Genomic DNA, 24549 nt, shown 5'->3' with positions numbered 1-24549 from the left:
GATGCATGGATGTACATTGTAACCAGCATTTCATTGCAACATATAAAAATCAAACATGGACAACTGGCTGTTACATATCTATTTTGTAGTGTGCTTCATATATTCAAATGTACCCTAACATCATGATACTTTTTTGTTTAGGAGCAGTCAATCCATTTTACCTCTGTGTCGGGTTTCCATGTGCAATAATTCACCGCCGGGTTTGTTTACTTTCCATGTATCTGACTAGTGCAAAACCATTCACTCAACATCAGCTAGTGTGAGACTTTTTTTATTTAGACACTAAGTTATTATGCAGGATTCATGATTTTACATCAGCATCAGTTTCTGCTGATTGATGAGACCTCATCAACTCTCCTGCCCACTGAATGCATTCAGTGTGATAAAGCTGTTTGTCGTCAATAGTGATTGTACTGTGGAGGAAGTTTGCTATATATGGCAAGTAGAATGAATGATGTCACTACAATAGATGGTTGAAATCTTCATGGGGATTAAATAAGAATTGAAATTTAATATAATAATTATAAAGTAGAAGACAGGATCTTCAAAATACCTTCTTAACCTAAAATCTGATACAATAATTGAGGCACTGCTATCAGTTTTTACTGTTTTGATAAGAGATCTGTCACAAAGACACAGAGATTCCATAATGGAAGGAGGTTCAGCTCCAGGTTTTGCTTCATACCTTGCATATGGAACATGCATTGCAATTCTCTGATAACCACACTGCTGCAGTATAGTGTATTTTTGCAGTCCGAATAGCAGTGTAGTCAAAGTAGAGTGCACGAGGATGGAATAAATATGCCACTTGATTACTGGTCTCATCATTTTACAAAAAAAAGCAATCACCCTTTTCTGCTGAATATGTTTCTCGTTACTGTGTGACAGCAAGAAATTCCTAAATATTAGGACTTTACTGGGGTACACTGAATTATCTTGGAAGGTAAGTCTGGGCAACTCTTTCATTTTTCAGTATTGCTGTATTATAATAGATTGTTTTTTTAAATCAAATTCCTTGGGAAGGAATTGTGACAGCCTTGCACTTATGAATTAAAATTTTCATGTTACAGGTTTTGATTAGCACCCATGCTTTGAAATATTGTACAAGCAAAAAATGCCATGCCAAGGATAGAGATTGTTCTTTAGATTTGTACTTATCATCATTACAATGTGCTATAGCACAGTGTGGTCCATAGTTGCTATTAGCAGCTGTGGTTCAGTTTCTAAGCACTGGATAATGGCAGACATGGCTGAATATCTGGCAGAGGAACTCCTTTATCTGTTTGACTACATGGCCATAATCAAATGTTTCAGTTTTTATTTGATGACATTTCTAATTGAAATGACTGACAGTTGTGTTATTTTCTTCACTAGCCAGAGATGGCATAACTGTTTGAAAATAATGCTGCGTTGCTCAGTAACAGAACATAATTCTACATATTCACCATGGAGACCCAATTGTCCAAATCCTATAAAGTATAACGAAAGAAAATTCAACACAAAATATTAATTGTGAATCTTGGCAGTATAAAGGACAGTCATCATTACAGTTCCTCAGATATGAACTTTGAATTTCATATTAATCCTACAGAATGAAGTGCTCGCTTTGTTATTACACCGTTTTATTAACTCCTGTCCATCCTCGAAATAATAGTGTTGAGAAAGTAGTTGCCCCGAACTGTCAGTTTGTGCTGTATGCTCATGTACATTCTGAAAATCTGCAGTGTTTTATTAGCAATTTGTTCTTTTTGAGGTTTCCATTGAACACAATTGAGCCCACATTGATAGATGACATAAGGCATTTACATCTCAGTTATCTGCCAGTTTAATGGTATTGGGAGAAGGTGAAATGGAAACATCAGTTTGAAAGTTAGCCACATACTATGGTTAAGGAAGTAAATCCAGATCCAAGTGACAACAGGGATGTTACAACACAAAACTCCTTATGGATGCACATTGACAGTGCCACTCAATCTACAGAATAAACAAAATAATCTGCAGGGTGGGACGGGAAAGAGGATGGTGCTGCATTTTGTTAAGATCTCTGTACTGATGGTAGCAATCAATCTCTAACATTTCAGAATCTTTTCTCTTCAAAGATATGTTCAATCAGTTAATGTTTTCACTTACGGAAAATATACATCAGCCTACAAAGCTATTTATGTATGTTCCTCAAACCAGGAGCCTGGACTTCTTGCAGTGTATGTCCACATTAAAAGTCTACATATTTATCTAGACAAATAAACAGTTTACATTCACAGTTTTTTCCCAGAAGAGGGGAGTGCAAAATTAGGGAGCATAGGTTTAGTGTGAAAAGGGAAAGGTTTAACAGGGTCCTGAGGGGGATCTTTAGGTTGGTGAGTATATGGAATGAGCTGCCAGAGAAAGTGGCTGAGGCAGATAAAATAGTATCATTTAAGAAGCACTTGCATAAGTACATGGAAGGTCTTAGAAGGATATGGGTCTAATGCAGGAAAATGGGACTAGCTGGTCAGCATGGACTCATAGGGTTGAATGGCCTGTATCTGTGCTGTATTGCTATATGATTTTATGTCACTGTTGTAGTTGCATCAAATATATTCACAACTCTTAAGGCATGGTTGTATATTTTCCCTTGTTTTAAAGAATATTATAATAGCCTAATTGAAAATTAAGTCAATGCAGACGAGTTATTGAGTGTCCAGATTTGAAAGGAGACATATTCATTTTGTTCTCACACTTTTAGGTTTTCCTTGAAGTGAATGAGTTTGGGAACTGTTCACTCACTGGGAGTTAGCATAGATTCAATAGGCTCTCTGGCCTTCTCCTGTGCCTTAATAATTCTGACATTATATAAAATGGCCAATTTAAATCCTGTCTCCTCAATTTATTTTCAGGTGACTATTACTGCAAAATAGTAAGATAAAACTAATGAAGCTAATGTAGAAATAAGAATGCTATTCAAAGGTTAACAAGCTGGTAATAAATACTTTTCTAACTTCCAAAATAATAGGATCAATGACAAGAATCATGAAAAATTGTATTATGTAAAAGACATCTAGATAGGCACATGACTGTGAGGAAAAAGGAGGGATATGGACATTGTGAAGGCAGAAGAAATTAGTTGGCTATTTGATTACTAATTAAATTGGTTCAGCACAACATGATGGGCTGAAGAGCCTGTTCCTACGCTGCACTATTCTCTTTTCTCTGTTCTATGTTCTATACTCTGAAGCCTTTGATATATGTACTTCTTTATTAATCAAGATATTTCAGAAGTTGGAAGTTATTCATGTTCCTATAAATCTGAAAATAAATTATATTAGCTGATCCAGCATCACATACATCGTTAAAGAAGAGTATTGATTAGCAGCAGAATCCCATAGTGACTATTATTGCTATTGTTCTGGAAAATCAGCCAACATATCCTGTCAGCACTACTCGTATTTAACATGTTTTGTCATACTGAAGTACTTAAACAACTTAGAAAGATACGGCAGAAATGAAGCTGACTGGTTTGAATGATTCCTTATATATGCTAAGAAATATTTGCTAATTTATCCCAGAATGCTGTGTGTGCGTTTAGCTTAAGAGGTGGATATTTTAACTAATAGATAAATGCAATTGGACATGGAGGAGCAAAGATTAAATTGTGAATATATTTTTTCTCGTGGGTTTGCTGGCCTACGGACAACCCATTTTGTAATTGATATACTGGTAAAGATGAGCAAATGCTACAAGGAAGGTTATGTTATGGATCCTATTAGGCCTACAAAAGTATCAGTGGGATACGACTGAGCAGGATTGGATTATTGGATCGATAACCTGCAGCATTTAACCTGATTGCTTCTCAAGGAGGCAACAGATTTTCCTTCATGGAGGTGTTTCTAGCAGTTCAGCAACTCCCTGAGCAGATTAAGTCAACTCTAAGTCATGATCAGAACAGAATAAATTGCATACTGCATCACAGAAAGAGTAGCTGGAATTGTCTTTTCTTCTTTCATAATTTGGAATTTGAATATGTTTATAAGAGGTATCCTAGTTCCATAGTTTGCCGTACCTATCATTAAACTTCATTTGGATATTTGTCCAATCCAGCTCACTGTCTTTTACCCACACACTTTCAAATACTCCTTACTAGGTAGGTTGTATGTTAGTACCCAGAGAAAAATGAGCATTAGCTAAGAGAGAAACATGAGATTGAACAGATCAGCTTGTGTGTGGATGGCGGTCGATATCTCTGTCACATGAATATTTATATATGTATTCTAAAGGCAGCTCTTGAAATTTATTTCTAAAAATGCAAAGATAATTATGTAATCACAATTTTTTTCTCTGTCACAAATAATAAACTTACATTTTTTGCACTGCCTCACTTCCTCCAGTTACATAATATTTTTATGTTCATTGATTTTGCATCATGCCTTCCAATATGGTTACCATGGTGAATTCAGAAAATTACGCATACGTTTCTTGCATTCATTTCTATTTGCACTACGAGGAAAAGCTTAAAAACACCAAAAGAAAATATACGACTTTCAGCATTATAATTAGCAATATTCCTTTCGCTAAAGAAGTAGATTATGTTTGCAAAATAATCCTTATTCACTATCTCTTTCATGACGCTGTCAGGCTTTTTATTGTATTCTGACAGAGGATGGCTATCTAATTTACCACTTGGTCTTCCAATCAACAACAAGGGTGCCAGAGTACATAATTACATTGGGTCTAAACTGCATCTATTCAACCTCTAATGAGATGAAGCCGAGGGTCTGCTAATTTGGGAGTTTGTATTTATCTGCCATTTAGCAGAAAACAAACTTTGTTTCTGTTCTGATAGCTGATGAACCTTATAAGATTTTTTTCATTTTTCTAACAGATGTTTTCCTTTTTAATTTAGATTTTAAAATAATTTTGTTTGCCTGAACATCACATTGTAAATAACAGTGAAAGATGATCTCATCAATAAAATTTTAATCAATAATTAATGTACTAACCTGCAACATTTCTGTGACAGAAGTTTAGAATATTGCTAACTCAACCTGAATACTTGTGCTGGAATAACACAATAATCCAGCTTTAGCTTCTTTGCCTATCTTGCAAGATGTAAAATCACAAACAAGAGAAAATCTGCCAATGCTGGAAATACAAGCAACACACACAAAATGCTGGAGGAACTCAGCAAGCCAGGCAGCATCTATGGAAAAAAGTACAGTCGACATTTTGGGCCGAGAGCCTTCATCAGGATTGATGAAGGGTGTCAGCCCGAAACGTTGACTGTACTCTTTTCCGTAGATGCTCCCTGGCTTGCTGAACTCCCCCTGCATTTTGTATGTGTGCTCAGCAAGATGTAGCTGGGTGATGAGACAAAGAAACAATTGGCAGCAGACCAGATTTGCACACATTTAGGAAGTTCTGAAATATCAGATTCTCCCAAACAGCATTGCTCTTGAAACAATCCCACTTTCCCCACAGTAAATCACTTAATAGATTTTAGAATATTTAAGAAAAAGTAAAAACTGCACAATTTGTAAAGTTTATTCTTTTTGAACAAAAGAATACTTTTGTTACTTCACTAATTTTCACACTATGACATTTCACACCTCAATTCTCTTGGGATTCTTCAACTGAACATCCTGCTAGAAAAGTCTTTCAGCCGAGACATTGAGTTTTAAGGAAAGGCTTGCATAATTATATTTGGGTTGTACGAAAACCAGAGAATTATAGAACAATTTGGTCCAGATGTTATTAGATAAATTGAAATGTAAGTCTGCTTTCTCAAAGTAAACATCTGGGGAAATGAGGGATCAGAAACTTCTCCATTCACATTTGTTAGAATTTGGAATGATTTTCTGTGGGTAGTAACTGGTAATGTTAATAAATTATCAAAGCATTGTAAAGAAAATTATTTTGTGTTTGAAAAAGCACCACTTTCACTTGGTGAATGTGCTTTCACGTTCACTTAGACCAGTGAAATGCAACAAAAAGTGTTGCATTTCAGTCCGATTTCCAAAACCAGGCAGATGGGTGCGAGATAACTCCAATGCACCATTTGCAGCTTGAGCTTTGATTCTCAAGAGGCCTTCTGAACTAGAGAGGTGATATATGATACAAGTAATGGTGCACGTCAGTAGATTTAATCATTAAAAGTCCATAGATTTTAAAACTAAACTTGTAGCACTAAAAGGAGATAGCACTTTGGGGTCTTATTCATGAAGACTGTGAGTGACTTTTAGACTATTTTAAAGAGAGCAGAAAGCTGAGTTCACTTTCTTGATCACTTAGGGACATTGATTCTGTCTGCTGAGGTCAATTTTCAGCTTATTGCTATTGGCAGAATCCAGCTATTAGTGCAGCTAAAAAAAAAGACAAATATTAACTGGACAATCTCATTCTGGGCATTAACTTGCTGTGGTTGGGTACCAAACCACATCCATAGTTAGATTACTGTAGTCCATACAAGACAAAACATTTCTTTGGCTCTCCATGTTTCTAAAAGCATGAGCTGCTGAAACTACTATGAGTGAAACAAAGCATTAAAACACCAAAGTGACAAAAGCTTCTTTTACTGACTGGACTGATGGGTAGTGATTAAAATAGGGCAGTGATTGAGAAGAATGTGCAAACTAAAGCAGATAAATTCAAAGTGAAATCAGATGTAGAAAGCAATGAAAATAAATTGAATTAACAAAGAGAAAGCAAGACATGGAGGAAAATTAAAGTCTATGTAAATTTTACATTTTTGAAAATTAAAGCCTTGAAGAATGAGATACCATTAATGTTAATTGCCTATGCCATACATTTGGCTGAAAATTCATGTGTCATTTTTTTTCAGTGTTAATAAAATGTCAACAGTTTTTCCTGTAATTCTCCTTGTTGGGGGAACAGTGGGTTGTCAGATTTCTGATATGTATTTATTTACTGAGAAATAGGAAGCTCTTTTCCTAAAAGATGTGATATTGAAAAATGACCTTAAAAGGATTGCATCATAATGCAAATTTGATTCTTTCAGTTGTTGAGGAGTCTTGGTAAAGAAAGTGCATGATACAGTGCTGGGAAAATGTTCCAGAATCTTTCAAGTTTCAAATGTATTGCTGCCATGGGCATATTTGCACAGGATATGAATGCCATGAAAATTTATTTTTGTAGCAACAGCACAACACATTATAAATATGATAAACATAAGTTAACATAAACTTCAATTAGCTTAAATTATACATAATTTACTCAACAAGATAAACATAAGGACATTTTAGTGCAAGATTGAGACAAAGCCAAAATATATAATCCAAGGTGGTGTTAAGGTTTATCAGGTGGGCTCTAGAACCTGATGGCAGTGGGGAAGAAGCTGATGTTGAACCTTGATTTGTGCATCTTCAGGCTCCTGTATTCCTACTTGATGGCAGCATCAAGAAGATAGCATGACCCAGATGCTGAGGGCCTTTGATGCTGTATGTCGCCTTCCTAAGGCATTGCCTCTTGCAGATATTCCTCAGTAGTGGGAAGAGCTGTACCTGTGATGGAGCTGACTGAGTCTCCGGAGTCCATACCATGCTGTGATGCAGCCAGTCTGAATGATTTTTTTTTTTACTGTACTCCTTGAGAAGTTTGTCAGAGATTGTAATGATATGTTGAATATTTGTACAATCCTCCCAAGGTGCCAGAGAAGTCTATACAAAGTTTTGAGGAGCAATGAATGCAGGAAGCAGCCTTCCGTGTAGTGATGATTCTGGCAAGAAGTTGCCATGGAGGTGTTCGCGAGGGCACCAGAGCCTCTCTGCAGTCCTGTTCTTTTGGGGCTCTTCTAACTACCCCTTTCAAGTGAGAGTTAACAAAAGTGGAAGCTTCCTAACCTCACTCAGAGACATCTGTAATGCAGCAGTAAGGAACTAAATGTCATTTTAACATTTTTGTGCAAAGGCTGCCTTTAATGATCCTAAGCTAAGGCTTTTTAGAGCAACAATGACCTTTGTCTTGAATGTGAATGCAATGCAGGCACTAGAGTTTTGTTTTTGACATTTTCATCTTGGTACTGATAATCTAGGATGGCTCTCTTCCGTTCCGATTTTGTCGGTTCTGAGGGAATAATGAAAACAACGTGGGAATTGCAGACCCTGGGACAGAGAAGATCTATGATCCTATTGGATGGACAGTTTGTGATTGAGACATACGAGGATTTCTCTGTGCTCCCAGTCTATGACCGGTTCCAAGTCATGTCCAAAATATTTCTTTTTTTGCTTTGGTTATGGTCCAGAGTCTTTCTTACTTTGGTTATTGTCCAGAGTTCCCAGAACAGACATCACATAGCTGCAGGGAAGATTTACAAGGATGCTATCATGACTTGAGGGCCTGAGTTATAGAGACAGATTAAGCAGGCTAGAATTTCATTTTTTGGAATATAGGAGATTGTATTAAAATAATGTGAAACACAGATGAGGTGAATGCACTCAGCACTGCATGGACCAGTTAGGCCAAAAGACTTTCCTTTCAACATAACTTTTTGACTATATGACAAAAATCTAATATTAATTTACACTAAATGTCCTCTTCCTATGTATCACCCATAGGCCTCCATCCCCTTGATGTTTATGTGCCTATCTAAAAACTTTTCTGCACCCCTTCCACATTCTCTACCTCTTTCCTAGAATGCAACAACTAGAATTGAATGCAATACTTCAAGAGCATTCTGACTAAAGTTTTAACCAGATGCAGTATGACTTCCCTACTCTTATTCTCAATATCAATATCAATGAAGGTAAGCACTCCATAGAACATTTATAAAATGCTGGAGGAACTCAGCAGGTTAGGCAGCATCTATGGAAATGAATAAACATTCGATGTTTTGGGGTGAGACCCTTCATAAGGAATGGAAAGGAAGGGAAAGGTGACAGAATAGAAAGGTCATGGAAGGGATAAAGGACAAGCTAGAAGGTGATAGGAGAGTGAAAGAGGGGAAGAAGTAGGAAGCTGGGAGAATGATAAGTGGGAAAGGCAAAGGGCTGGAGAGGAGAGTGGGCCATGGGAGAAAGGTAAGGATGAGAGGCACTAGGGGGAGGTGATAGGCAGGTGAGGAGGAGGTAAGAAATCAGAGTGGGGAAATGAAGAAGAAGGAAGGGGGAGGGGGAAAAGACCAGAAGCTGGAGAAATTGATGTTCATGCCATCAGGTTGGAGGCTACCTGGATGGAATAAAAGGTGTTGTTTCTCCAACCTGTGAGTGGCCTCACTGTGGCTAAAGAGGAGTCCATGGATGACTTGTCAGAATGGGAATGCTGATAGGAATTAAAATGATAGCACCTGGGAAATTCTGCTCTTTGCAGATAGAGATGAGGTGCTCGACAATCTACACCATGTCTCACCTATGTAGAAGAGGCTGCATCAGGAGCACCAGATACTGTAGACAACCCCAAAACATTCATAGGTGAAGTGTTGCCTCACCTGGAAGGACTGTTTGGAGTCCTGAATGAAGGTAAGGGAAGAGATGAATAGGCAGGTGTAGCACTTCTGCCGCTTGCAGGGATGAGTGCCATGGAGGACTTCAGTGGGGAGGGTCGAATGGAGAACAGTTTCATGGAGGGACAGATCACTGTGGTAAGCGGAGGGTGGGGGGGGTGAGTAAAGCTGCATTTGGTGATAGGTGCCTTTGAAGATGGCAGAAGTTGCGGACAGTAATGTGTTGGATGCAGAGGCTCATTGGGTGGCAGGTGAGAACAAGAGGCACTCTAACCCTGTTAAGCAGGTGGGAAGATGGGTTGAGTGCACATGACTGGGAAATGGAGAAGATGCGAGTGAGGAGACATCTCTTATGTCCTGGAAAAGAAAGCCTCATTCAGGGAACAGATGTGCTGGAGATGAAGGAATTGAGAAAAGGCAATAGTATTTTTACAGGAGACAGGGTGGAGAGAGACAGGGTCAAGATAGTTATGGGAATCAATGGATTCATAAAAGATATTAATAGACAGCTTGTTTCTAGAGTTGGAAACAGAGTGCTTGAGAAAAGGGAGAGAGTTGTCAAAAATGGACAAAGTGAACTTAAGGGCAGGGTGCAAGTTGCAGACAAAGTTGATGAAATTGACGAGTTCAGCATGGGTGCATGAAGCAGAGCCGATGCTATGATCATCAATTCAGTTCAGTAAGAGTTGGGGAGCAGAACCAGGGAATTCTTAGAAAATGAACAGTTCTATGTAACCAATAAAGAGGCAGACAGAGCTGGAACGAATGACAACACCTTGAGTTAGGGGAAAGTGAGTCGAGTGGAAACAGAAGTTGTTGGGCATGTGGACCAGTTACACCAGATGGAGAGTGGTGGTGTTGGAGGGGAACAGAACCCGAGAAAATCTGCAGATGCTGGAAATTTGAGCAACACACACAAACTGCTGAGGGAACTCAGCAGGCCAGGCAGCATCTAAGCAAGAGAGTACAGTCGACATTTTGGGCTGAGACCCTTCAGCAGGTTTGGAGAAAAAAAGATGAGGAGTCAGAGTTTGAAGGTGGGGAGGAGGGGAGCAAGAAACACAAGGTGATAGGTGAAACTGGGAGGGGAAGGGGTGAAGTAAAGAGCTGGGAAGTTGATTGGTGAAAGAGATACAGGGTTGAAGAAGGGGGCATCTAATGCCAGAAGACCATAGAAGAAAGAACAAGGAGGAGGATACCCAAAGGGAGGAGGTGAGTAGGCAAGGAGATAAGTTGAGAGAGGGAAAAAAGGATGGGGAATAGGAAGGGGCTATTACCAGAAGTTCAAGAAATAGATGCTCATGCCATCAGGTTGGAGGCTATAAGGTGTTGCTCCTCCAACTTGAATGTGGTCTCATCACGACAGTGGAAGAGGCAATGGATGGACATATTGGAATGGGAATGGGAAGTAGAATTTAAATGGGTGGCCTCTGGGAGATCCTCCTTTCTCTGGTGGATGGAGCGAAGGTGCTCAGTGAAGTAGTTTCCCAGTCTACATCAGGTCTCACTGTATACAAGAGGCCACACTGGGAGCACTGGATACAATAGATGACCCCAACTGGTCACATCACCTGGAATGGTAGTGAGAGAGGAGGTGTAGGGGCAGGTGTAGCACTTGTTCTGATTGCAAGGATAAGTACCAGGAGAGAGATCAGTGGAGAGGGATGAATGGACAAGAAAGTCACATAGGAAGCAATCCCTGTAGAATGCAGAAAGTTGAGGTGAGGGAAAGCTTGGTGCTGGGAACGCATTGTAGATGGCAGAAGTTTCAGGGAATTATGTGCTATATGTGCAGGCTGGTGGGGTGGTAGGTGAGGACCAAAGGAACCCCAGCCCTGGTGAGTCCACAATGCCATTTGATCACAACTGATTTATTTTTGTTCTCAATCTTATTTTCCTGTCTTCTCAGCATAACATTTGATACTCTTACTAATTAAGAACCTATCAAACTCTGCATTAAATATAGTCTGCTTCCATTTGACCACTCAAGATTAAACAGCAACTCCAATTGCATGTAAGAGGTTGATTTTACAGAATGAGCAGCCAGAGAGAGCGGCTGAGGCCGGTAGAGTAACAACATTCAAAAGGCATTTGGATAAGTAAATATTTAGAGGGATATGGGCCAAATGTGTGTGTGGGATTAGCTTGTTGTGCACCATTGTCTTAATGGACCAGTTGATATGAAGGCCCAGATTCTCAGCTGCGACTGCATGTATATTGGTCTGGATTTCCAGCACCTGCAGAATCCCTGCTGTGTATGAATCAGCGCATTGTTACAATTCTCACAGATATCTCTGAATACTCAAAGGCCAGTATAAGAGTTTGTAGTGTTTTTTAAAGTGAACATCAGGGTCACACTGCTACTAAGCCATGCCACAAAATGATTGCATGCTTTTTCTGATGTTATGTGTTATAGAGGATAGTTTGTTGCTCTCTGCTGAGCTTCAGAAGTCCATTAGGCTCAGCTGATTAAACTGGGAATCTTCCAGTGGCATATAGTAGAGGGCATTCAGGAAGAACTCCAATTCCCTCCTAATACCTCACCAGATCTAAATTTTGAGGTTGTTGATGTCATTTGAGGAAGGCAGGAGCCACTAGATCATTGCTAGAGTGCATGATCATGCACAGAAATATGTTCACATTTTATTACTGACTGGCATTAACTTAGCCCTATCACTCCAACCTATCACTCTGGATGGGAACTCTGCCTGGCTGAGGATGGGTCAGCTGGTATATAAGTAGATGCAGTGTCTAGTGAGACTGGAAGGAAGGACAGTCAAATGATAGGGAAATATTGCAGTTAGTGGGACAAGTTGACGTGTAACCAGGGCAACAAAATCAAAAAGTGTGATGAATACAGGACTGAAGGTGTTAGAGTTGAATGCATGCAGTAGATGGAATAAAGCAGATGATCTTGTAGTGCAGATAAAGATGTGAGGATACGATGTAGGCAGCACTGAGTTATGGCTGAAAGAAGATCATAGTTGGAAGCTTAACATCCAAGGATAAAAAGGACAGACAGGTATGGAGAGGGGCTCTGTTGGTAAAAAAAATGAAATTGATATCCAAATATTTTTATGTTCATGTCTTTAGGAAGAGGTGACATAGGATAAGAAGAAGTAGAATCCTTGTGGGTACAGTCAAGAAACTGCAAGAGTAAAAAGACCCTGATGGGAGTTAAACAGAGGCCTCCAAAGAGTAGCCAGGATGTGGGATACAAATTACAGCAAGAGATAGAAACAACATACAAAAAGGGTAATGTTATGTTTGTCACAAGAGATTTCAATAAGCAGGTGGACTGAAAAAATCAGGTTGGTGCTGCATCCCAAGAGAGGAAAGTTGTAGAATGCTAAGGAGTTGGATTTTAGAGCAGTTTGTGGTTGAGCCCACTAGTGGAAAGGCAATTCTAGATGGGGTGTTGTATAATGAATCAGATTTGATTAGGGAGCTTAAGGGAAGAGGTCTCTTAGGAGGCAGTGATCATAATATGATGAAATTCACCCTGCAGCTTGAAAGAGAGAAGATAAAGACAGATGCTTCAGTATTCTAGTGCATTAAAGGCATGAGAGAGGAGCTGGCGAATGTAGACTGAAAGGGGACACTAGCAGGTCTGATGGCACAACAGCAATAGCTGGAGTTTCTAGGGGCAATTCGGAAAGATATATCCCAAGGGTGAAGAAGTATTTTAAAGAGAGGATGAGGCACCCATGGCTGACAAAGGAAGTCAAAGTGATCTAGCAAGATGGTGTTGGTGAACCATGGCTTATATTTCGGGCTTCTTAAAATCATCTACATAAATACACATCTTCTGAACTTTAGATAACATGCAAAAAAAGAGAGCATAAAATATAGTAAAAATAGTAGGATGTTAAAGGGTTAGTAAGCTTTTAAAAACTAACAGAAGGCAAATAAAAAAGCCATAGGGACAAGAAAAGCTGAAATATGAAGGTAAAGTAGTCAATATAACAGGATACCAAAAGAGTTTCAGATATATAAAGAGTAAAATAGAGGCTACAGTGGATATCAGACCACTGCAAATGACCTGGAGAGGTAGTAATGGGGGACAAAGCGATGCGGGACAAACCTAATGAGTATTTTGCATCATACTCTAAAAGTATGCCAAAAATTTGAGACTGTCAGGGGGAGGAAGTGAGTGTAGTTTCTTTTACTAAGGAGAGGGTGCTTAGGAAGCTGTAAGGTCTGAAAGTAGATAGGTCACCTGGATCAGATGGACGACATCCCAGGGTTCTGAAAGGTAGCTGAAGAGATTGTGGAGGCATTAATAATAATCTTTCAAGAATTAATTCTGTGATGGTTCCAGAGGACCAAAAAATTGCAGATGTCACTCTACTCTTTAAGAAGGGAAGAAAGCAGAAGAAAGGAAATTATGAACCAGTTAGCCTGACTTCACTGGCTGGGAAGATGTTGAGTTCCATTATTGAGGATGAGGTTTTTATGTACTTGGAGGCATATGATAAAGTAGGCAAAGTCAGCTAAGTTTCCTCAAGTGAAAATCTTGCCTGATAATTCTATTGGAAATCTTTGAGGAAATAATAGGCAGGTTAGTCAAATGTGGGTCAGTGGATGTTATTTATTAGGATTTTCAGAAGGCCTTTGAAAACGTGCCACACACGTGGCTGCTTATCAAGGTAAGAATCCACGGTATCACAGGAAAGATGTTAACATGGATTGAAGATTAATAGGCAGGAGGTTAAGGGGGCCTTTTCTGGATGGCTGCCGGTGATGAATGGTGTTCCGCAGGGGTGGTGTTGGGCCCATTTCTTTCATGTTATAGGTCAATGATTTGGATGATGGATTGATAGTTTTGTGGATAAGTTTGCAGATGATAAGTAGATAGGTAGACAGGCAGGTAGTGTTGAAGAAGCGAGAAGTCCATAGAATGACAGACAGATTGGGAGATTGGGCAAAATGTGGCAGATGGAATATAGTGTGGAGATGTACATAGTCATGTACTTTGGTAGAAGAAATAAAGGCCTAGACTATTTTCTAAACACAAGAAAATTCAAAAATCAGAGGTGCTAAGGGACTTGGGTGTGCTGTTCACTATTCCCTGAAGTTTACCTTGCAGGTTGAGTTGATGGTAAGGAAGGTAAATGTTGTAATGTTAGCATTCATTTTGAGAGGAGTAGAATATAAGAGCAAGGATGCTCAGGCTTCACAAGGCATTGTTCAGACTGCACTTGGAGTATTGTGAGCAGCTCTGGGCCTCTCGTCTAAGAAAAGGTGTGCTGGCATTGGAGTGGGTCCCGAGGAGGTTCAGGATAATGATTCTGGGAATGAAAGGGTTAGCATATGAAGAGTATTTGATGGCTGTGCACCTGTATTCACTGGAGTTTAGAAGAATGAGGGGGTATCTCGTTGCAACCTAATGAATATTAAACCGTATAGATAGAGTGGATTTCGGGAGGGTGTTACCTAGAGTGGATGAGTCTAGGACCAGAATGCACAGCCTCAGAATAGAAGGACTTCCACTTAGAACAGAGATGAGGAGCAATTTCTTTAGCCAAGTAAGAGTGAATCTTTGGAATTCATTACCACAGACTGCTATAGAGGCCAAGACACTGAATATTTAATTCAGACTTTTATCAGCTTTTGATTGGTCAGGGCATCAAAGGTTATGGAGAGAAGGCAGGGGAATGGGATTTAGAGGGTTAATAAATCAGTGAATATGGGATGACAGAACAGGCTCAATGGGCCAAAAGGCCTAATTCTGCTCTTATGTCTAATGGTGTTGCTTTGAATTGTGCTCAAAATCATTTAATTATGTGATTATGCAATAATGTTTTATTTTTGGATTAGCCCAGATTAATTTCTAGGATTTTTTGATTATAAAAATACTGGAACTTTAAAAAAGCACTATTTATTTAGGTGAATTTAGCTGTAACCAGCTTCATGCAGCTCCATGCATTTTGATGAGTAAGCAGGAGATAAAGTTATAAGTTTCTAACGACGGAGCAAAGCTACTTAAATCAAACTGTTTTAACTGGGCTCCCTGGAAGTTGGTAAAATATCTGTACATAAATAATAGTTATCCATGGTGTACTTGTTAGGTTGTTGCTCTGTGCATGAGATGGCAATTTCAAAAATTATGTTTATGATTTTCTTCTTACATAAATTGTAAAATCACTATTTTTGCTGCTGTTTCAAATGTTAATATTAAATTGCTGTTTCATTTTACCATGCCATACTTTAATACATCTCTAACATTTTGGAACATAGAACAAAGAACACAGGACCCAGAACATATAATTGGGTCCATGAAATTGCGCTGAAAATGACATTGAATTAAGATAAATCCCTTCTGCCTCTACTTGATCCAGATCCCTTCATTCTCTGCATATTCATGTGCTTATCTAGCAGCCTCTTATATGCCAATATTGCACCTCCTTTATCACTCCTCCTGCTGTCCGTTCCAGGCACCCACCACTTATACTCTGTGAAAAAGCTTGCCTGCACACCTCCTTTAAACTTCTCACACTGAAATTCATATCTTACACTACTTGATATTTCTACCCTGGGCAAATGAATTTCTATCAGATCTCCCCTCAGCCTCTGCTCCTTTCGAGAAAACAACCCAAATGTATTGAATCTCTTATGGATCCTACCCTCTAATCCAGGTAGCATCCTGATGAGCCTCTCCAAAGTCTCCCTGTCCTTCCTATAATGGGGTAAACAGAACTGCATCCAATAATTTAGTTGCAAACATGTAGTGTAACTACTGTTTTTGTAACTGATACTTGAGATATGGGAATTACTGGAGTCATTTCTTGACTGATTCAAATTCACTCAGAATGCTGGAATCGCGGCAGCCTGCTTCATTCAGATTATGTAGGGATTTTTCAAGTACTTTGTCCAAATGATGATGAAGAAACAGCAACACCTGTCTACCTCGGCTGGTGTATCGGTTGGAGTTAATGGTAGAGGTTGTAATGCTCCTATGTCCTTCCGTTTTATACTTGGAGGCATTTTGGCAATTTATTGAAGCCTGAGCTCATGGATGATGTGTTAACAGTTTAGGTGGCTAAATGATGTGCTTAGCCAGGAGGCATGTCTGTCCTCAGTATTATGGAGCTGCACGGGAAGTTTCCTTTGGAAAAGAAAACAAATCTGAGCATTAATACTTAGATTAGAGGTTATAATATCAGTGATGGTTTTTGATGTATGTACTGTAGTTTACACCTTGGTCCCAGAGGAACATTGTTTTGTTTAGCTGTATACATGTGTATGGTTGAATGACAATAAACTTGAACTTGAGTATCCATCTATACATAGCTCACTTACTAGCATCTGGTCCATGCCCTTCACGCCTTGGCCCTCATCCAGAGTCAGAGCAAGAGAGCATGGAAACTGGCTCCTTGGCTCAACTGTTCTGTGCTGACCAAGATTCCTATCTAAGCTATTCCCATTTGCCTGCATTTGGCACATATCCCTTTAAGCTTTTCCTAGCCATGCACCTTCTTTAACCCCTCGCTTTGGCAGTTCTTTCCAAGTACTGACCACTCTTAGGGTGAAAGAGTTGCCCCTTGGGTTCCGATTAAGTCTCTCCCCTCTCACCTTAAACTTGGTGTATGACACCAAGATTCGGGGTGCAGTGGACAGTAGGAAGGCTATCAAATCTTGCAGGAGGATCTGGACTAGCTGGTAGAATGAGCTGAAAAGTGACAGATGGAACTTAATGCAGACAAATGTGAGTTTTTGCCATTTGGCAGAACAAATTAAGGTAGGAGATGTACATTGAACATTAGGAAACTGAGTTGTGCAGTAGAACAAAGATATCTGGAAACAGAGATCCATAATTCCTTAAAATTGGTGTCAAAGGTAGAAAAGGTTGTAAAGAGAACTTTCGGCACATCAGCCTTCATAAATCAGGGCATTGAAAACAGGAGTTGGGGTGTTATGTTGAAGTGCTATAAGACTATGGTGAGGCTGAATTCAGAGCCAGTAAATGTGGAGAGAGTAGCTGCCTACACCAGTTTTTTTTCATTCTCATTGCAACCGTCCGGAGATATTTTTCTCTCAGATTTACTGATTCTTTTACTCATCACCTTCAAAATCCAGCTCTCTCCAGATGTCTCTGTTATGGGAGAAAGTTTCTCACTATCTATCTATGTCCCTCATGGTTTTGTATGCCCCTGTCAGGTTGGTTGCCCTCCACTGGTATTCATTGAAAAACAACACCACCCACCAGGCTTTCCTCATAACTGAAACGTTCCATCCTAGGCAACTGTGGTAAACTATGTATACCTGTCTGGACACGTCCCTCTGCTGACTGCTCCTGTGTCTCCTTCCACAGACCCCTGTATAAAGGCGGTTGGAGGCACTGCTCCTCCCTCAGTCTCCGAGATGTCGTGCTCCCTTTTTGCTGCTAATAAAAGCCTATTGTTCACCTCCCATGTCCGAGAGTTATTGATGGTGTATCAGCAACGTCTTGGGGAATAATCGTGTTGTCTGAATGCTGATACTGCGCTTGTAACCAATGCAAAGCATACAAAATGCCAAAGAAACTAAGCAGGTCAGGCAGCATCTATGGAGAAGAATAACTGTCCTGATGATGAGTCTCGGCCTGAAATATCGACTGTTTATTTCCCTCCATAGATACTGCCTGACCTGTTAGTTCCTCCAGCAATTTATGTGAATTGCCCTGGATTTCCAGCATCTTGTGTTCATGATTAGCCATGAGGATGTTTGGTTCAGGTGGCCCATGTCACAGCAGAGATGTTGTTGTGGTCTATGGACTTTATTTAGCTCTGTTAGGACAGTCATTTCCTCAGTTCACTGAGAGGAAATGGAATTAGCTGGAGGTGGCCCTTTCTGATAGTGTCTCAAAGAAGAATCATTAACTCAATACTTCCACCTGGCTAATACAGCACAGTTGACAACACCAAACAGACTGGGCATTATCTCTTAGAGTTTGAGCCACTCCTAGGATCTGTTATCTTCAGCTGTAGTGTTGTAGGTCAAAGGAAAACCTGACAGAAGTTTTAAAAATATGAAAGGAATAGGTAGGGTAGTCAGCTGGTATTTTTTTTCCAAGGGTAGAAAAGTTTCAATACTAGAAGATGTAGCTTTAAGGTGGGTGGGGAGAGTTTAATGGGGATGTGTGGGGCAAACTTATTTTTACACAGAATGGTTGGTGCCTGGGAAGGGCTGTTAGGGTGTTGAAAGCAGATATGATAATAAATGCAAGAGAATCTGCAGATGCTGGAAATCCAGAACAACACACATCAAAATTGTGGAGGAACTCAGCAGGTCAGGCAGCATCTATAGAAAGGAATAAACAGTTGACATTTCGGATCAATTCCCTTCATCAGTACTGGAAAAGAAGGGGGATGAAACCAGATTAAGAAGGTGGGGGGAAGTGGAAGGAGAACAAGCAGATGAGACCAGGTGATAGTAGCATTTGAGAATCTGTTGGACACATGAATGTGGAGGGAACAGATCATATGCAGGCAGAAGGAATAGATTTAATTTGACATTGTGGCCAATGAACCTATTCCTGTGTTGTACAGTTTTATGTTCTCTGTTCTGTGGTCCACTTCTTTGCAAGGAGCTGCAATTCTAGAATTGCTAATTATAAATTTTTGACCTCTTGACAAGTGCTGCCACACTCCCCTTCGATGAAAGGTTAGTCATCTAAACAAAGACCGCAGCTGGAGAGGAGATATACTGTGTTTTCCACCACATTTAATGACATTTCCGCTTGTGCTGATGGCCCTCATTAATTTATGGTTGCACAGTTATAAGCTGATTAATCTGTTTATAATCAATCCCACTTAATGCAGTTGTAACATGTAATAACAATGTTCTCGCTGTGAGTACTGTATTTAGACTTTATGAGGACTTCAAATGTCACTACTCGTTGTCTGCTGTGGTCATACACAGTCACACCTACAACAGGTGGATTACTTCTTCATTTTAAATTCTTCATGCAGCTCCAAGTAAAACTTTAGCTTTGGAAGCAATGAGATGTATCAGAGACAGTGACTACTTCCATTCTGTGCCCATGCTGTGGTCAGACTAGTGGAGTGTTCGAATTCATCAGTTGCGGGAGTGCATTAGATGCGTTAGTTACTGTATGCTTTCATTGCTGAGGTTGGTTCTGATCTTATAAAAATTCTGTTGTCGGAGTTGATGTTTAATGCTTTTTATGGTCACTCCATTTAGAGTTATAGAGATATATTGTCTTCTTTGTGTGAGATGTGGGAATTCTGGGAAGCCTCCAGCCTCCTGGATAACCACATCTGCACCAGGTGCACCGAGCTTCAGTTCCTCTGAGAACATGTTAAGGAACCGGACGGAGATGCAGCTCGACGACTTTCGGCTTATCTGGGAAACCTAGGAGGTGATAGATAGGAGCTGGGGGTGGGGGTGGGGGCGGGGGGGGGGGGTCACCCCTAGGTTGCAGAAGGCAGCTACCTAGGTGACTATCAGGAGGGGGTAAGGAGATGGGCAGCCAGTGCAGAGTACCTCCGTGGCTGTTCGCCTCAGTAATAAGTATATCACTGTTGGGGGGATCGACCTCCCAGGGGGAAGCTGCAGCGATCGGGTCTCTGGCACTGAGTCTGGTGCTGAGGCTCAGAGGGGAAGCAGCTGAGAAGAGCAATGCAGTAGTTATAGGGGATTCCATAGTTAGAGGAATGGAGGTGATATAGACACCCTGATGGTTTGTTGCCTCTCAGGTGCCAGGGTCGAGTACATCTTGGGTCAGGTCCGTGGCGTTCCAAAGAGGGAGGGTGAGCAGCCAGAAGTCTTGGACCATGCTGGCACCAATGACATAAGTAGGAAAAGAGAGGAGGTCCTGAAGAGAGAATTTAGGGAGCTAGGTAGAAAACTGAAAAGCAGGCCCTCCAGGGTAGTAATCTCTGGAATGTTGCTAGTGCCATGCACCAATGAGAACAAGATGAATTGACAGATGAATGCATGGCTGAAGAACTGGTGCAGGGGGCAGTGTTTCATATCTCTGGATCATTGGATTTTTTTCTGGGTAAGGTATGACCTGAGGGGGATCAATATCCTTGCAGGCAGATTTGCTGGTACTTTCAGGGAGGGTTTAAATTAATTTAGCAGGAGTATGGGAAACTGGGTGACAGAGCTGAGGGTGGGGCAATTGGTATCCAAGCAAAGGCAGTAGTGAGACTGTCAGGAAGAGCAGGCAGCTGATAGGGCAAAACTGCAGTCAGTGGAATAAATTGCTGTATAATGGGGTCAAGATTGAAAAGCGTGATGAATATTGGACTAAAGGTGTTATATTTGAATGCTCAAAGTATACAAAATAAGCTAGGTGATCTTGTAGCACAGTTAAAGTTTGATAAATATGACAATGTGGGAATCACTGAGTCGTGGCTGAAAAAAGGTTATAGTTGGGAGCTTAACATTGTATTGAAAGAACAGGCAGGTAGGCAGAGGGGGTGAGGTTCTGCTAAATAATGAAATCAAATCTTTAGGAAGAGGTTACATAGGATTGGAAGATGTAGAATTGTTGTGGGTAGAATTAAGGAACAGCAAGGGTAAAAAGACCCTGATTGGAGTTATATCCAGTCTTCTGAACAGCAGCCAGTATATGGTTGCAACTTTACATTAAGAGATAGAAGAGGCATGCCAAAAAGTTAATGTTACGATAGTCAGGGGGATTCAGTATGTAGGTAGAATGGGAAAGTCAGCTTGATGCTGGATCTCAAGAGAAGGAGTTTCTAGAATGTCTATGAGATGGCTTTTTAGAACAGCTAACACAAGGAAATCTGCAGATGCTGGAAATTCAAACAACACACACAAAATGTTGGTGGAAAACAGCAGGCCAGGCTGCATCTATAGGAAGAAGCACTGTCGACGTTTCGGGCCGAGACCCTTCGTCCCGAAACATGAACAGTGCTTCTCCCTATAGATGCTGCCTGGCCTGCTGTGTTCCACCAGCATTTTATGTGTGTTGTTTTTAGAACAGCTTGTGGTTAAGCACACTAGGGGGACCAACCATTCTGAGTGGGTGTTGCGAAATGAACTGATTCGATTAGGAAGCTTAAGGTTAAGAAACTGTTGGGAGCCAGTGTTGAAAATATGGTAGAATTCACCCTGCAGTTTGAGATGGAGAAGCTAAAATCAAATATATCAATTACAGTGTAGTAAAGGAAATACAGAGGTTTAAGAGAGGAGCTGGTCAAAGTTGACTGGAAAGGGACACTAGCAGGAATAAAGGGGGATTTCATTGAAACCTACTGAATGTTGAAAGGACTAGATAGGGTGGATGTGAAGAGGATGTTTCCTATGGTGGGGGTATCCAAAACTAGGGGGCAATTGAAGGGCAACCCTTTAGAACAGTAGCGAGGGGGATTATTTTAGCCAGGATAGATACATCACAAAGAAGAAGTATGATGTAACTGTGGCTGACAAGGGAAGTCAAAGCCAACATAAAGCTAAAGAGAGGGCATATAATATAGCAAAATTTAGTGGAAAATAGTAGGATTGGGAAGCTTTTAAAAACCAACAGAAGGCAGTTAAAAAGCCATAAGGAAAGAAATAATATTGAAAAGGATCCCAAAAGTTTTTTCAGATATATGAAGCTGAAAAGCGACACATGAGTTGACATCGGATTGCTGAAAAAAAACAGGAGGCAAGGAAACGGTGAATGAACTGGATAAGTATTTCACATCAGTGGAAGACACTAGCAGGACGCTGGAAGTTCAAGAGTGTCAGGGGGCTGAAGTGAGTGCAGTTGCTATTACTAAGGAGAAGGTGCTTTGGAAACTGAAAGGTCTGAAGGTAAATAAGTCACCTGGACCAGATGGACTACACCCCTAGGGTTCTGAAAGAGGTAGCTGGAGAGATTATGGAGGCATTATTAATGATCTTTCAAGAATCACTGGATTCTGAAATGGTTCTGAAGGACTGGAAAATTCCAAGTGTCACTCCACACTTCAAGAAGGGAGGGAGGCAGAAGAAAGGAAATTATGGGCCAGTTATCCTGACTTCAGTGGTTGGAAAGAAGTTGGAGTTGATAGTTAAGGATGAGGTTACGGGGTACTTGGAGGCACATGATACAATGGGTCAAAGTCAGCATGGTTTCCTTAATGAAAATTTATTTGAGTAAATAATAAGCAGGATAGACGAAGGAGAATTGGTGGATGTTGTGTACTTGAATTTTCAAAATGCCTTTGGCAAGGTGCCACATGTGAGGCTGGTAAACAATATGAACCCAGGATATTACGGTTAAGTTACTAGCATGGATAGACCACTGGCTGTTTGGCAGGAGACAAAGAGTGGAACAAAGGAAGTCTTTTCTGATTGGCTGCCAGTGACAAGTGGTGTTCTGTAGAGGTTGGTGTTGGGATTTCCTCTTTTTACATTGCATGACAACGATTTGGATGAGACAATTGAAGGTTTTGTGGCCAAGTTTGTGGACGATATGAAGGCTGGTGGAGGGGCAGGTAGTATTGAGGAAGCAGGGAGATTGCAGAAGGACTTGGATAGATTCAGAGAATGGGCAAAGAAGTGGCAGATGGAATATGGTGGCAGGAGTGTATGATCATACACTTTTGTAGAAACAATAAAAGGATCGGCTATTTAAAAACAGACAACATTCAAAAACCTGAGGTGCAAAGTGACTTCGGAGTCCTCGTGTAGGATTCTCTAAAGGTTAACTTGCAGGTTGAGTTGGTGGTGAGGAACGTAAATGCAATGTTAGCAGTCATTGCAGGAGGACCAGAATTTTAAAAAAAGGATGTAATGCTGAAGCTTTGTAAAGCACTGGTGAACCCGCTCCTGGAGTATTGTTTAAAGTCCATTATCTAAGAAAGGATGTGCTGACATTGGAGAGGAGTCAAAGGAGGTTTACAAATATAACTCCGGTATTGTCAGGCTTGTCATTAGAGAAGCGTTTGATGGCTCTGGGCCTGTAATTGCTGGAATTTTGAAGAATAAGAGGGCTTATTGAAATTTATCAATTTCAATTTTTATTATCAGTGGATGTGGTGAGGATATTTCCTAAAGTAGGAGAGTTTAGGATCAGAGGGCACATCCTCTCAATAGAGGGGTGTCCATTTAGAGCAGAGATGAAAAGGAATTTCTTTAGCCAGAGCCAGTGAATTTGTGGAATTCATTGCTATAGGTGGCTGTGGAGGTGAGGTCATTATGAGTATATTTAAGGTGGAGGTTGATAGATTCTTGATTAGTCAGGGCATGAAAAGATAGGGGGAGAAGGCAGGAGAATGGGGTTGAGAGGGAAATCATCAAATGGCAGAACAGACTCGATGGGTTAAATGGCCTTATTCTGCTCCTACGTCTTAAGGTCTTATGGTCAAGTTATACAGCATGGAAACAGACCCCTCTGCTCAAATGATTTTTTTCCTCATGATTTTATAAACCTCTATAACATCAGCTTTCAGCCTCCTGGACTGCAATGAATAAAGCACCTCCTACTCAATCTTTTTCCATAACTTAGTCGCTTGAATCTCAGCAGTGTCCTTGTAAGTCCTCTCCAGTTTAATGGGACCTTAGAATTCAACTGTATACTCCTGTGGACATCACTTTGAATGGTTATAAAGAAATAAGTGAGAGACAGAAATTTTTGCTCACTGAGTCTACACAGCTCATCAAATATCCTTTTATACTTATTGTACATTAACCCTACTTCCACCAAATGCCCCCCAGATTCTACCTCTCACCTACACATGATGGTAGCTAATCAGCCTACTGACCTGTGTATTGTTGGGTTGTGGGAGAAACCTGGAGTATTCTTAGGAAACCCATGCAGTCACAGGGAGAACATGCAAACTCCACAGAGACAGCACCTGAGGTCACAACAGAGCTTGTGTTTCTGGAGCTAGAGAACCATGCCACTAACCACTGTACTACTGTAACCACTTTTGCAGAGGGTTTCAGAGAAGTTTTGGTTTGTTTTGATGACTATGTCTTGTTCTGTTTGGTACTTGAATACCTGTTTTAGACAGCTTTCTCTTTAGGATTGTTGGGCAGAAACCCAACAGAGCTTCCTCTGGGCCAGGTGTGAATTCTGTGACACCCTGATTTGTTGCCCGTTACATTACCAAATTATCTGAAAGATTTGACTCTTATTTTAACTTCTGGAACTTTTTACAACTAAATGACTG

General features: G+C 40.4%; 1 protein-coding gene across 4 annotated transcripts in view; it reads left to right on the top strand.

Annotated features, from left to right (window-relative positions):
• Window positions 1-748: 748 nt before the first annotated feature.
• The window catches only part of dlgap2a (discs, large (Drosophila) homolog-associated protein 2a), a 571596-nt gene continuing 547795 nt past the window's right edge, over window positions 749-24549 (top strand). For 3 of the 4 annotated variants that reach the window (XM_073056782.1, XM_073056777.1, XM_073056775.1), the window contains exon 1: window positions 749-943. The gene's annotated coding sequence lies outside the window, so the exon portion shown is untranslated. Of the gene's footprint in view, window positions 944-8647; window positions 8735-24549 lie in introns of those variants that run through there. The other variant, XM_073056776.1, reaches the window with a different exon arrangement.

The sequence above is a fragment of the Hemitrygon akajei genome, chromosome 9 (genome assembly GCF_048418815.1).
Source record: "Hemitrygon akajei chromosome 9, sHemAka1.3, whole genome shotgun sequence".
NCBI lineage: Eukaryota > Metazoa > Chordata > Chondrichthyes > Myliobatiformes > Dasyatidae > Hemitrygon > Hemitrygon akajei.
Note: the sequence above shows the minus strand (reverse complement) of the source record. Positions and strands in the feature narration are given on the sequence as shown.